General features: G+C 33.2%; 1 protein-coding gene and 1 long non-coding RNA gene across 4 annotated transcripts in view; one reads left to right on the forward strand and one right to left on the reverse strand.

The window, feature by feature from the left end:
- LOC118445202 (uncharacterized) overlaps positions 1-12,500 on the reverse strand; it is a 177,147-nt gene that overhangs the window by 14,906 nt on the left and 149,741 nt on the right. The window lies entirely within an intron of this gene.
- Positions 8,744-12,500, forward strand: part of LOC118445203 (uncharacterized) — a 5,791-nt gene continuing 2,034 nt past the window's right edge. The window contains exons 1-2 of one of the 2 annotated variants that reach the window (XR_004839183.2): positions 8,744-9,893; positions 10,110-12,020. This is a non-coding gene — a long non-coding RNA (uncharacterized LOC118445203). Of the gene's footprint in view, positions 9,894-10,109 lie in introns of both variants that reach the window. The other variant, XR_014983212.1, reaches the window with a different exon arrangement.

Genomic DNA, 12,500 nt, shown 5'->3' on the forward strand with positions numbered 1-12,500 from the left:
TACGTTTTCTTTCTTTCTTTCTTTCTTTTTATCTAGTTCAACGCAGAATCAATGAAAAAGAGAGAGAGAGAAAGAGCAAACATAGCTGCATTTAATGCAGATATCATCTGCATAATATCCACTCGTAAATCCAATGACCTGGGTACCCTTTGTACCTAGTTACGACTCTGTTCTGGATCATCTCAGGGATTTTATTTCCTGAATCTCCGGAGATTGCCCGGGGACAATAAACGTTGGGTACGAACGTTGAGAATGAAAGAAATTCTTTGACGATGACAGTAATGAGAATAACACGTAAATATCTTAATTAATTGTTACTTTTTCATTCATGATTATTTACCTCTTTTTGTTTTAAGGATAAACGAGACTTTAAGAGATTCGACATAGAGTCGAGTGATTATCCGCGAGATATAATATAAAGCTTATTATTATTAAAAATTTTTAAATCGTTGAAATAAAAGAAACAAAAAAAAGAAAAAAACAAAAAAAGAAAAAAAGAAAGATCAGAGAAAGTATTTCTAAATTATTCAACGGATATTCTCATTGAATTTTTTTTTTTTTTTTTTAATCAAATCGTTATATATTAAAAGAGCATGAAATACTTGCATAACTAAGTTCTCAGATTTCTCAGAGTTCCAATTGACATCTCTATTTCTATCTTTGTATCCGTCTTTCTCTCTCTCTCTTTCTCTCTCTCTCTCTCTCTCTCTCTCTCTCTCTCTCTCTCTGTCTTCGTTTAACATACTTTATCCGCAAGTAAATTCAAAATTTTAATTCGCTCTCGTTCGTTCGCTTGCTCGCTCGCTCGTGTGTCTAGTTAGCATTGAGTTCGATAGAAAGTTCGTGAAAGATTTTAATGGAAAGTGGCGAAAGCCAAAGTAACAGGGTTTTCTAAGTAAACCCAGGGCTCTACCGATCGATAGTTGAAACTTGCCGGAAGTGTCGCCAAACGCGGTGGTTGGATAATACGAATACATTGGATATAGATAGATAGACGCATATTCAGAGAAGATTTCGTTTTCGTCTTTTACTAGTAGAACCAAGTCGAACCTTTATTCGTGCCTCTTGTCAAACCACTTGTAGGTGGTAGTGTTAGCGATAGTAGTAGTTATATGGTAGTGTTGGTAATGGTAGTGACTGTGATGGTAGTGGTAGTAGATGGGTAACCACCACCCACCCCATCTTCTCTTATTTCTTTCAAAACCTCTTCTCCACTTCATCCCTTACCAATGTACTAAAACTTCAGCCTCGAACCTTTTTCACGCTACCAACACACAAACGTGTCTCATGGGACGGATCGAACCGTGATCCTGGCAGAATGTATCGAGATAGTAGCTAGAACAAGTTTCAGCCAGACCGAATTTACTCGATGTCATCCCAAAACTCTACCGACGTTCTCCTTGAATATGGTTTAAACTTTGTTTCCGGTTTGAAACGACTAACAGCGATGCCAAAAGACGAAGAGAGAGATAGATAGGGAGAGAAAGATAGAAATGAAATTTATTGACAGCACGAACATTTCTTACTATTTCAAAATGAGTGAATCGACATCAATAATCTCGGAATCCATTCGTCATTCTTAATAACCACTCATTTTCACTTAGCTTTGATCTTCTCTTTCATTTTTGATCGGGATAGTGCAAAAGATCGTACGTCATTCCATTGGTTTAAATCGTAATTTGAAGGAGAAAACCTATAAATCCCTCTATCCAAAGGGTTGCTTTTATATCTTTACGCCGGACATATTATATATATATATATATACGCACGTATATACATGCATACGTACACATGTATATAGGTCGAATAGATCTTTCATCTTTAAGTGTAATCCACTCTGTTTAGCCTGAGGCCTTTAAACCTTCGAGGCATCTTCGCTTACTCGTCCGTATACGTCTAAAGAAGATATTTGTAGCTCTACATAACGAGGCATACAGATATACGTGCAAGTATGTATGTATACACGCACACACACACACACACACACACATATATATATATATATATATATATTTGTATGTATGTATATTCATGAGTAAGTACGTAAAGCCCTTCTAGCAACATCTGCAAGTGGTGCATGAAAGGTGCATGCACACTTCAGAGGCCATCATTGGAATCTTTTCTTCCCTTCTGAAATGTGAAAAGCATGGAAAATGGTATATCGAAATGTTGCAATTTATTTAACAAGAAGACTTTTCCCAGCCATCTGATTTCTATACACATATAAGTGGGAAAACGAATCTAAACTTTCTCGATAAGGATTTATTTTTCATTTTCTAAATACATATTTCCTTTGAGATTTACGTCTTGACAAATTCCATCTGCCGTGTCTTCCCTTTTAAAAGATTCTCTCGTAAAATAACCTCGAACGAATGCATTTATTTACCAAAATGTAATTATTAATTGGACAAATCTTTTAATAGTTTCATTAAAACTTGAAGTATTTCCGAGAAATGAATGAATGAATGAATGTATGAATGAATGAATGTATGAATGAATGAATGTATGAATGAATGAATGAATGTATGAATGAATGAATGAACGAACGAATGAATGAAATGAAAAAAGAAAAAGAAAATGAAAAAGAAGAAGAAAGGAAAGGTAGAGAGATTATAAAAAAAAGAAATAAAAATTCAAGAGCTTAAAACCGTATAGAAGGCCGAATAGTAAAGTTGAATGAAATGTCCGAAGGAAATGATCGAGCAGATTTTCTATTAATGACGTACCTCCTTGAAAATCTTTCCTATTTTTGCGTTCATGAGAAAGCTAAAGAAATGTAGAGAGGTAATGGTTCGATATATTGAGGAACACGAGATAGGTTCTTGCGCTTGCGTTAGCAAAGTTGCGCAGTGATCGTAAAGAGCTTTCAAACAAATGCACAAGTTGTTCACTCTCCCATCCCCCCCCACCATCCGTTTGTTCGTACGAAACAAATGAGTTCTTTCGTATGAATGTACGTGTAACGAAAAAAAAAAAAAAAAAAAAAATTAAAAAAAAATAAATAAATAAATAAAAAAAAGAGTGTAAAAAAGAATGACAAAAAAAAGGAAAAGCAAAAAAAAAAAAAAAGAATCGTTGCACCGAGTTATTTGAAAATCGGAGCTTTCTCCTATGACACGTATATGTACATATACATATACGTGTGTATATATATATATATATATATATATATATATATATAAACACACACAATATATACTACACAACTATCTACACGAAATTGTACGTGTGCATTGCCACGTATAACTCTCACGAAGCGTTTCGAATTCCTAGTGAAATCGTTACTATCTATATAGAGAGAATTTTTTTTCTCGTACGACACAAAGTATACCCAGTCGAACGAACGCAGATTCACGAGATACCCATCGCTTTCGGTAGCTTGGAATTTAATTAAGGCTCCGAAGATAACGAGACAGGAAAAGCTTAACTGCGTTTGCATTTGCACGTATACAATAATGACGAGACAAATGGCTTTGCTTTTTCGCGATTGATTGCGTTGTAGGAGAAAAAAAAAGAAAAAAAAAAAAAGGAAAAGGAAAAAGAAACAAAAATCAAAAAGAAACAATTAAAATGAACGAAGAATAAATAAATAAAGAGGAAAAGAAAAAAAAAGAAAAAGAAATAGACAAACGATGAAAAAAAAATGAAAAAGGAAAAAATAGGAAAGGAAAAGAAGAGAATGAAAAGAAATGGGAAAAATAAATTTACTTAATTACTCTTTCCTTTTTTTTTTCTTTTTTTTTTCTTTTTTTTTTTTTTTCTATTACATCCACTATGATTGAATAAGCGAAAGAATATATATATATATATATATATTTCCCGGATATAAATCATTTATTTTCTTTTTCTATTTTTTCTATTTTTTTTTTTTTCCCACGAATGAAAAAGAATTACGAGAGTTCGATTTAGTTTATCCGCACGAATATTCTCGATTTAACACACCGCACGTGTTTCGTCATTTTTTTTCTTTATTTTTCTTGCTTTTTTTTTTTTTTTTTTTTTTTAACGTCTCTCACTCTCTCTCTCTCTCTCTCTCTCTCTTTCTTGTTCTCTCTTGCTCTTATGCGCTTCATATTTCGTCTAACCGATGTTTCAAGTATTCTCACCCAACGTTCTGTTATCGTTTCACGGCCAATGCACACTTTACGAATTTCCTATTTACAGGATTTTGTGATACATAACTTTACCTACCTAGCTTTTAGAAAAAGCAACGAGAGAGAAAATTTCTCTTTGTAGTCTCGTTAACCGCAAGAAACAATGAATTATTTTCGAAAAAAAAAATTTATATACGGTGCAAGATTGTTTTATCTTTTTTCTTTTTTTTTTATTTTTTCCTTTTTTTCAATCTACTTTGAAAGAAAATATTATACGGACACAGAGAAAGAGAGGTAGAGAGAGAGAGAGAGAGAGAGAGAGAGAGAGAGAGAGAGAGAGAGAGAGAGAGAGAGAGAAAGAAAACAACTATACATAACTAAATATAAAAATGAAGTTGAAACAATTGCAAGAGGTATGGATTTTTTTTTTTTTTTTTTTTTTTTTTGAAGGATGGAGAGAGGGATGAGCGTTGAATTTTGCTAAAGTTTCGAAAGCACGGTAAACGCGATATTTCGTTGGACGAATCATTTTGTAGCCGATGCAAAATTCGATTTATCCCTAGCTTTTTCCACTATATATCTCTCTATCTGTGTATATCTCTTCTCTCCCCCCATCCGTCCCATCCATCCAACCATCCATCCATCTATCCATCCATTCATCTATCTATCTATCTATCTATCTATCTCTTTTTTCTTTTTTCTTTTTTTTCTTCTTCTTTTTTCTTTCTTTTTTTCTTTTTTTTTTTTATGTTTTACCTACGCCGACAGTGTATTTGACACCAGCTGAAAAATGTACAGCGCGCGTCGAGCATCGCGAATTTTCCAATCTGTAGTCGGGTATGCACGGAATACGCCATTTAATTCGTTGCCATCGAGTAAGGCACGGACGCGTTTTTTTCCATCAACTGGAATTACTTTTGACCGCAGAGTTTGTGCTGCTACGGTATACCGCTTGCCTTCTCCACCATTTCCTCGTCGATCGTCGTTGTAAGAGAGAAAGAGAGAGAGAGAGAGAGACTGTTGTTTTTTTTTTTTTTAAGCATGACGAGTACTCGTACAATTTTGTATTCGTCTTATATATATATATATATATATATTTTTTTTTTTTTTTTTTATTATTATTTGTATTCTTTTTTTTTCTTCTTTTTACGTCTTTTTTTTCCTCGCTCACTTCATCCATCAGATTCGCATAAAAAAGAAATCATTTCGAACATGTATTCACATAATTGTACATCTTCTAATTCGTGTATTCTAACGTGTAATTAGAAACATAGGAAAGGTGGATTATTAGATATCCATTATATCCATTAGTATCCATAACAAAGTTCTCTATTACATGTGCTTCGTTAGAGATACTGTGGAAGAGAGATGAAGCTTTCCATAGGACAAATCTTGCTAGCTTCTGTATTCTCTGATTAAAGTGCATGATAGAGAGATAAATAGAGAAAGAGAAAGAGAGAGAGAGAGAGAGAGAGAGAGAGAGAGAGAGAGAGAGAGAAAGAAGACAGACGAAAAATCAGAAATTTTTTTCATAAAATAATAACCATCATTTATTCTATGTTACGTATCCTTACATTACAAAAGATTATTTTCACTATTTTATTAAAAAAAAAAAAAAAAAAAAAAAAAAAAAAATAGCGACATTCAAATAAAACGTCTAAGAAATATTGATAAGCGATTTGTGAAATTGACTCTAATAATAATAAAACATTGTTTCATCTCACTCATTATATCATATTAAATAAAGTTAGAGAAAATCCTCAAAAAAAAAAAAAAAAAAAAAAAAAAAGAAGCAAAAATACAGAACAGAAAAATCTCTAAGATGTCTTTTAAACTCGTCATTTTATCTTGCGAATAGATAGAAGAGACATTGTCATAATAGCCATCGGGGGTTAAATATAATTAAAACCAGGGATGGGATGGAGTGAGGAGGAGGGAGTGGGGATGAGAAAAGAGGTGGAGGTCGAGTTAAAGGTGGAGGATGGGTAAAGTTTGTATGTTCGCGACGGCGTTATCACTCGGTGAACAATCTTTCTATAGAAACGACAAGTTAGATGTACAAGGTATAGCCAGGGAAACGCGTTAGCTACACGACGTCACTCGCATCCTGACAAAACAAACTCATTCCTAGTTTGTAGCCCCATGTTAAGTGGAATTGTGTCGTTCTATGTCAGACCTTAAAGTGGATCTATCTATTTCCGTATATAAGACATTTAAGGGCAAACCTATATACATATATATTGTATAGAAATGAAAGTAATATTTAATGGAAATGAAATATAAAGATTTTAACAATAAGGGTACATATATATATATATATATATATATATATATTATATCTACTTATATAAATACATACACATTTATGTGTGCATGTATATATATATATCTATGCGTGTAAAAAGAAAAAGAGAGAGAGAGAGAGAGAGAGAGAGAGAGAGAGAGAGTGTGTGTGCTTTGATAAAGACTAAAGATAACAATTCGTTAACGAACTCTACGAAGAGATCTAGTCAAAGGAATAAGAACGAAGGAATTAAGATAAACGGTGAATCGGAAATTAAAAGAGTTAATTAAGAACAAAGGAGGAATCAACCCGAAGAAACGATGATAGAACGGATGATAGAACATGATATAATCATGTTGTTCGATCTTTTCTATATATATATCTGCCTTATTCTCTCTTTCTTATTCTCCCTCTCTTTCTATATTATAAAAAAGAAATTTAAAAAAAAAAAAAAAAAAAAAAATAGATAATTCTATCGTACGAATCTTGCGTTCCTTACAATTTTCTCTACTTCTTTCTTTCTCTCTCGTGTGTTCTTCTATTGAAATTAAAAAATAAATATACAATAGGTAGAAAACGTAATGACGGTACACGTAGAAACAACAATAAGCGTATTCTCCATCTCGGATTTAATTGGTTTCATTATCTTTTACTACAAACAGATGGGTAGACTCCCCAATGGTATCCTCTACTAGAGTGTGGCTCCTTTCGCTATCATAGCTCTTAACCCTTTGTCTTTTCTCTCCTCCTTTTCTCTTCCACCGGTCCATCTCTTCTTTCCTTTCTTACTTTGATTTATCGTATTAATTTCCCCACTTTCTCTCGCACCACCACTCAACTGTAATAACGGGGGTACTTACATAATTCCCCTCGCGTGATATTCGATTCGAGTGTTCTCTTTTACGAATCGAATCGATTTAATTAATTTTATACCATCTATCCTATAGAATTCTCTCAATTTCCTCTTGATAATCATATGGAAATTATTTTTTCTCTCTTCATTTTCTTTTTTCTTTTTTTCTTTCCTTGTTTTCTTTTTTTTTTTTTTTTTTATTCATCGTATTAAATCGATTCCAGATTTATGAATTACATAATATCCTATTTAATTTCAATAATTATCAATCCTATGGAAATATTTCAATGATATTTTTTTTCTCTGTTTTTTTTTTCTTCTTCCTTTTTTTTAATCAATCATTCATCGCAATAAAAATATCCATTGATTTGATTCGTCCGATTGAATTAAATTAATTGCCCAAGGAAAAAGAAGTTTTCAATGGCAACGAAAGAATTTCTTATCATCGATATGATATCTCGAGAACGTCGCGATGAAATTTTCTTCCAAGATTTTCACGATTATCGATGTCGTGCATTTTAGAACTCGCTGAGACGGAAATATCGCAACAAAGAAAATACACACGTAGATATAGATAAATAGCCCTTGAAAATTATTATTGGCCAAGCTTTAATCTTTTACGAGCTATTTAATTCAGAAATAATTACCTCCCATCAACTACACTTTTTCAACAATCCTTTTCACTAGTATTTTACAAATTTCCTTTTTCTTCTTTCATATTAATATACATAAACATATATACTCACATGTATGTATAATAATATATTACATTAAAGACGTAGAAATTATTATCAATTATTCAAACATTTTATATGTATATAAATATATATATATATATATATAGCGCAGTTAAATTTTGAGGAAAATAATCAAATTAAAATTATGTTCATTTTCATAGGAAAATCATTGGCATATAATTTATAACATATCGTTTCATAAAACGTACAAATTATTCACTTTTCATTTTTCATTTGATTTCTAAATGATCTTTCATTGAAACGAAACGACAAAAGTAAAAGAAGGAGGAGAAGGAGGAGGCACGTTTCGATAATAAACGAAAAACACACTGTGATAAACTACAGAAAAGCAGATAGACGTGAGATTGTAGTTCGAGGCATCCAATGAGATAAGCCGATTAATTTTCATCCAGATGTAACTACAGTACCGTGCTCGATAACAACGTACCTCTTCGTTTCCCTCTCTCTCACTCTCTCTTTCTCTTTCTCTATATCGTTTTACATGGATGTAGATATATGTATGATACGTACTCTATCTATATAGATACGTGTTGGAGGAAGAGACAGTACAGCACGCGCGTGCATTTCTGTTCGTTGGAACGAAAGCAACGAGCTTTCGACGCGCACCGGTCGACATTCTCACGCGAAAACTCGCTCCTCTCACGGTTACGAATATATATATATATATATATATATATATATATATATATAAATATATATATATATATGTTTGTGTACCTGTGTGTACAGCATACGTGCATGTGTATATATCTGTATCCATAGTACTACGATATAGAACGGGTCATCGAATTTTGTCGATCCTATCTCGACTATTCTCGGCGTGTTGAGGAATGCGTGAGACGATTCGATTCGATGAATAAATAACGGAAAACGAATGATATTCCGTTCGCTATACGTTCTTCTCTGTCTCTCTTTCTCTCTTTCACGTTCATTGTTTGTTCGATCGACGAAAAGAGATAGAAAGATATATAGATATATAGATAGATAGATAGATAGACAGATAGATAGAGAAGGAGAGAGAGAGAGAGAGAGAGAGAGAGGGACATATCGATGTTCAAATGTACGCTCGTGAAAGATGATCGTCGAACAACCGTGTTGCGACACAGCTTTAATTGGTTTTTCTCCTCCTCGTTTTGGCGTCACTCAATGAAACAACAACCGAATTCACACCGAGTGATACAACTTTTATCGTCGTGTTAATGAGCACTGATGTCTCGAATAACTGTTAGACTGATGTATAACAACGTTGATTTTATTTTTATTCGATTACTCTTCTTCTCCTTCTTCCTCTATCTGTATCTCTCTTTCTCTCTTCATTTCTATCTGTTTCTCAATGAGTCATCGTAGTGTTGTCAATTAGTACAGACACAATACGTTTATATTTTTATTTCGTTAATATCTCTCCCTCTCTCTATCTCTACCTTGCTATTTCTAAATGAGTCATTACAGTGTTGTCAACGATTAATAGATACTACGTATATATATTTTCTTTATGTGTACGTACGAGAGAGAGACGAAAAAAAGGTTATCATTGTTTATCTCTTTTCTCTCTCTCTCTCTTTCTCTCTCTCTCTCTTTCTTTCTCTCTCTCTCTCTCTCTCTCTCTCTCTCTCTGTTTTACATTGACTCTACAGTTCTTTGTCCTCTGTTGGGGACGAGATGGATAATGATAAACAAGGTCGTTCTGTATTGCGCGTTAACAATGAACGTATAAACACAGTGAGAAATTTTATTGATTTATTGAAGAAAAAGGGAAGGGGAAGACGTGTGCGTATACGTGACGATTTACTTACGAAGGACGTTCGGGGATAGGTAGAGAGAAAGAAAGAGATCAGTATTTGTTGAGACATCGAGAGCGTTGGTTACGTCTTTAGACGAATACTACGTATCCGAGATTTTTACTCGTGCGTTCATATAGGATATAATTTTATTAGCTCTCTATCATTCTCTTTTATTCTAATATATCGTTATCACATATTATTTTTAAAAAAGCGTAACAAGACGATTTATTATAAACAAATAACAACGAGAGTAATATATATATATATATATATATATATATATATATATATAATATTTTGCCTATTAAATTTTATATTATTTCCAATATATTGTTATAGTGATATTCGAAGCGAAACGATACAGTGTTAACCATCAATGATAAACAACAATCGTCGTGAATCTTGTCATCCATAATCGTGATGCCAAGTCTGCCTGCTGCCTGCCTGCCTGCCTGCCTGCTGCCTGCCTGCTTGCCTATAAGTCAATCGAGAACGATCGAACTGCCGAGAGGCGAACAGCAGAGAGAATATGCAGTCATCGCTTGGAACTTGAATTTATGTGTACATCGAATGTGGAAATGCATCGACGTGCGATAGATGGATAGATAGATAGATAGATATATAGATATATAGTTATAGGCAAAAGAGAGAGAAAGAGAGAGGGAGAGAGAGAAAGAGAATTCGAACAAAAGGAACAAACGTGATAATAATTAATATGCTGGCAATATTAACTAGCGTTCGTTTATTATCCTAGTCATTCCGATAGATAGTTGAATGGTCTATCCATGTTTATTATTCTCTTTTCCTCTCTCTCTCTCTCTTTTTCTCTTTCTCTCTCTCTCCAATACGTTGTGTTCTATCGTTTCATCGAAGGACGAAGTGAATCTCTTACGAATATTGATGGCTCGGATGTTCATTCTGCTTGTTTCTCGTTTGCCGTCGTGAACGAGATAGTTTGCCGTCTATATGCACTGACCGATCATACCAAATTGTTTCCGATCGGATCTCACGATCCAATCATCGGTTCAGGCTCAAAGTCGATTAGGAAATGGAAATCATCGTGACTGCCTCCTATACGTTTCTATCTGTTCTGACTATATGTATGTATATATGTATGGTTGTATGGTATATCCATATATATCCCTTTCTTCTCTTCCACGTTACCGAACATCGCCAATTGCAGTTAGATCCCTTTATGTCGACGTCAAAGGATTTTCGATCTATCGATGAATTCTCTATGCTATATGTTTTACGTTCGATTTACTTTGAATGTTAAACGTATATACCTTACATATATATATATGCATATATACTTACGCATCGCTTGTACATATTTAGATAAGTAAGTTTTCTTTTTTTTTTTTTTTACAACATCAATCATGTTCTCTTTTTTACTTTTCTTCCATTTAGTTTTCTTTTTCCTCCCTTCATTTCGCATTCCTTCATTTGGACAATCGTGACATATTTTCTTTTTTTTCCTTTCTGTTGGTTTGCAATATTTATAAAAAGATCGAGCTTTCTCGTCGTTATTTTCTCTCTCTCTCTCTCTCTCTCCTTTTTTATATATATATATATATATCGATTTATATTTACCAGAAAGATGGAAGAATTTTTTTAAGGATTCCACATGCCCGACAAAAGAATTTTACGCGCGTGCTCGCTGGATATTTATCGATTTCGCGTATCGAACGATATTTTAGGAATTTTCATTGCGTAGAAATTTCCCTCCGCTTCCTAAGCCCTGCTCGGTTTATGTTTTCTAAGGAAAAAGTAAATAAAAAAAAAAAAAAGAAAAAAAAAAAAAAAAAAAAAAAAAGAAAAAGACAATATAGGATATATCGATAGGTACATGCATTTTTCTATCTATCCTTTTTTCTTTTCTCTTTTTTATGATATTCCGATAAAATTTTGCGTGGAACTTGTGTAACAAGAAAACATTTTACAATTTTATCCGAGTTATGACAGTTATTATATTAATCGAAATTAATCGATATTTTATATGTATATATGTACACACACACACATACACACATATAAATACATACATATTTTTTTTTTAGATATACGATCCATTGATTTTCATGCTTTTAGTCGAAAGAATGATCAACGTTTGATTCGAGTAATCACCAGAAAATAGCATTAGAGGAACAAAAGAGTAAAAAAAAAAAAAAGAGAGAGAGAGAAAGAGAAAGAAAGTGAAATATATTCTCTCAATGTAAAGAATGATAGATTAAATGTCGATACTGAAAACAGTTGAATCCCTTCCTCCCTCCCACCCTTTCTCTCTCTCTCTCTCTCTCTCTCTCTCTCTCTCTCTCTGTCTCTCTTTCTCTATCTATCTCGTACTCTATATCCGACATATTTGGCCAAGCTGAATTCAATCGGACGTATGATATAAGCGGCTTATGCGGCGTCGAGGAATATCAATTTACATATTTTTTGCCGACTGATAAGCATGACAGGATAGACAGATAGATAAGTCATGTTATGGAGGGGATGGATGGACGAAGGGAGGGGGATGGGGCCGATTGGTCGCATTGAAAATTCTTTCAACGTCATTAATCAAGATCGAATAATAATTGTCTCTCGTTTAATCGAAAAAGATTTCCAGATAAAATGGATATAGATAATCAATCTGTATTATATTTTCCTTCCTTTTCTTGCTTTCTTATGAATCTCATTTAAAAAAAAGAATAATTTCTATTGATTGTACGTAAACGATTAGATCGA

The sequence above is a fragment of the Vespa mandarinia genome, chromosome 18, assembly GCF_050613455.1.
Source record: "Vespa mandarinia isolate Hongniang chromosome 18, ASM5061345v1, whole genome shotgun sequence".
Taxonomy (NCBI): Eukaryota; Metazoa; Arthropoda; class Insecta; order Hymenoptera; family Vespidae; genus Vespa; species Vespa mandarinia.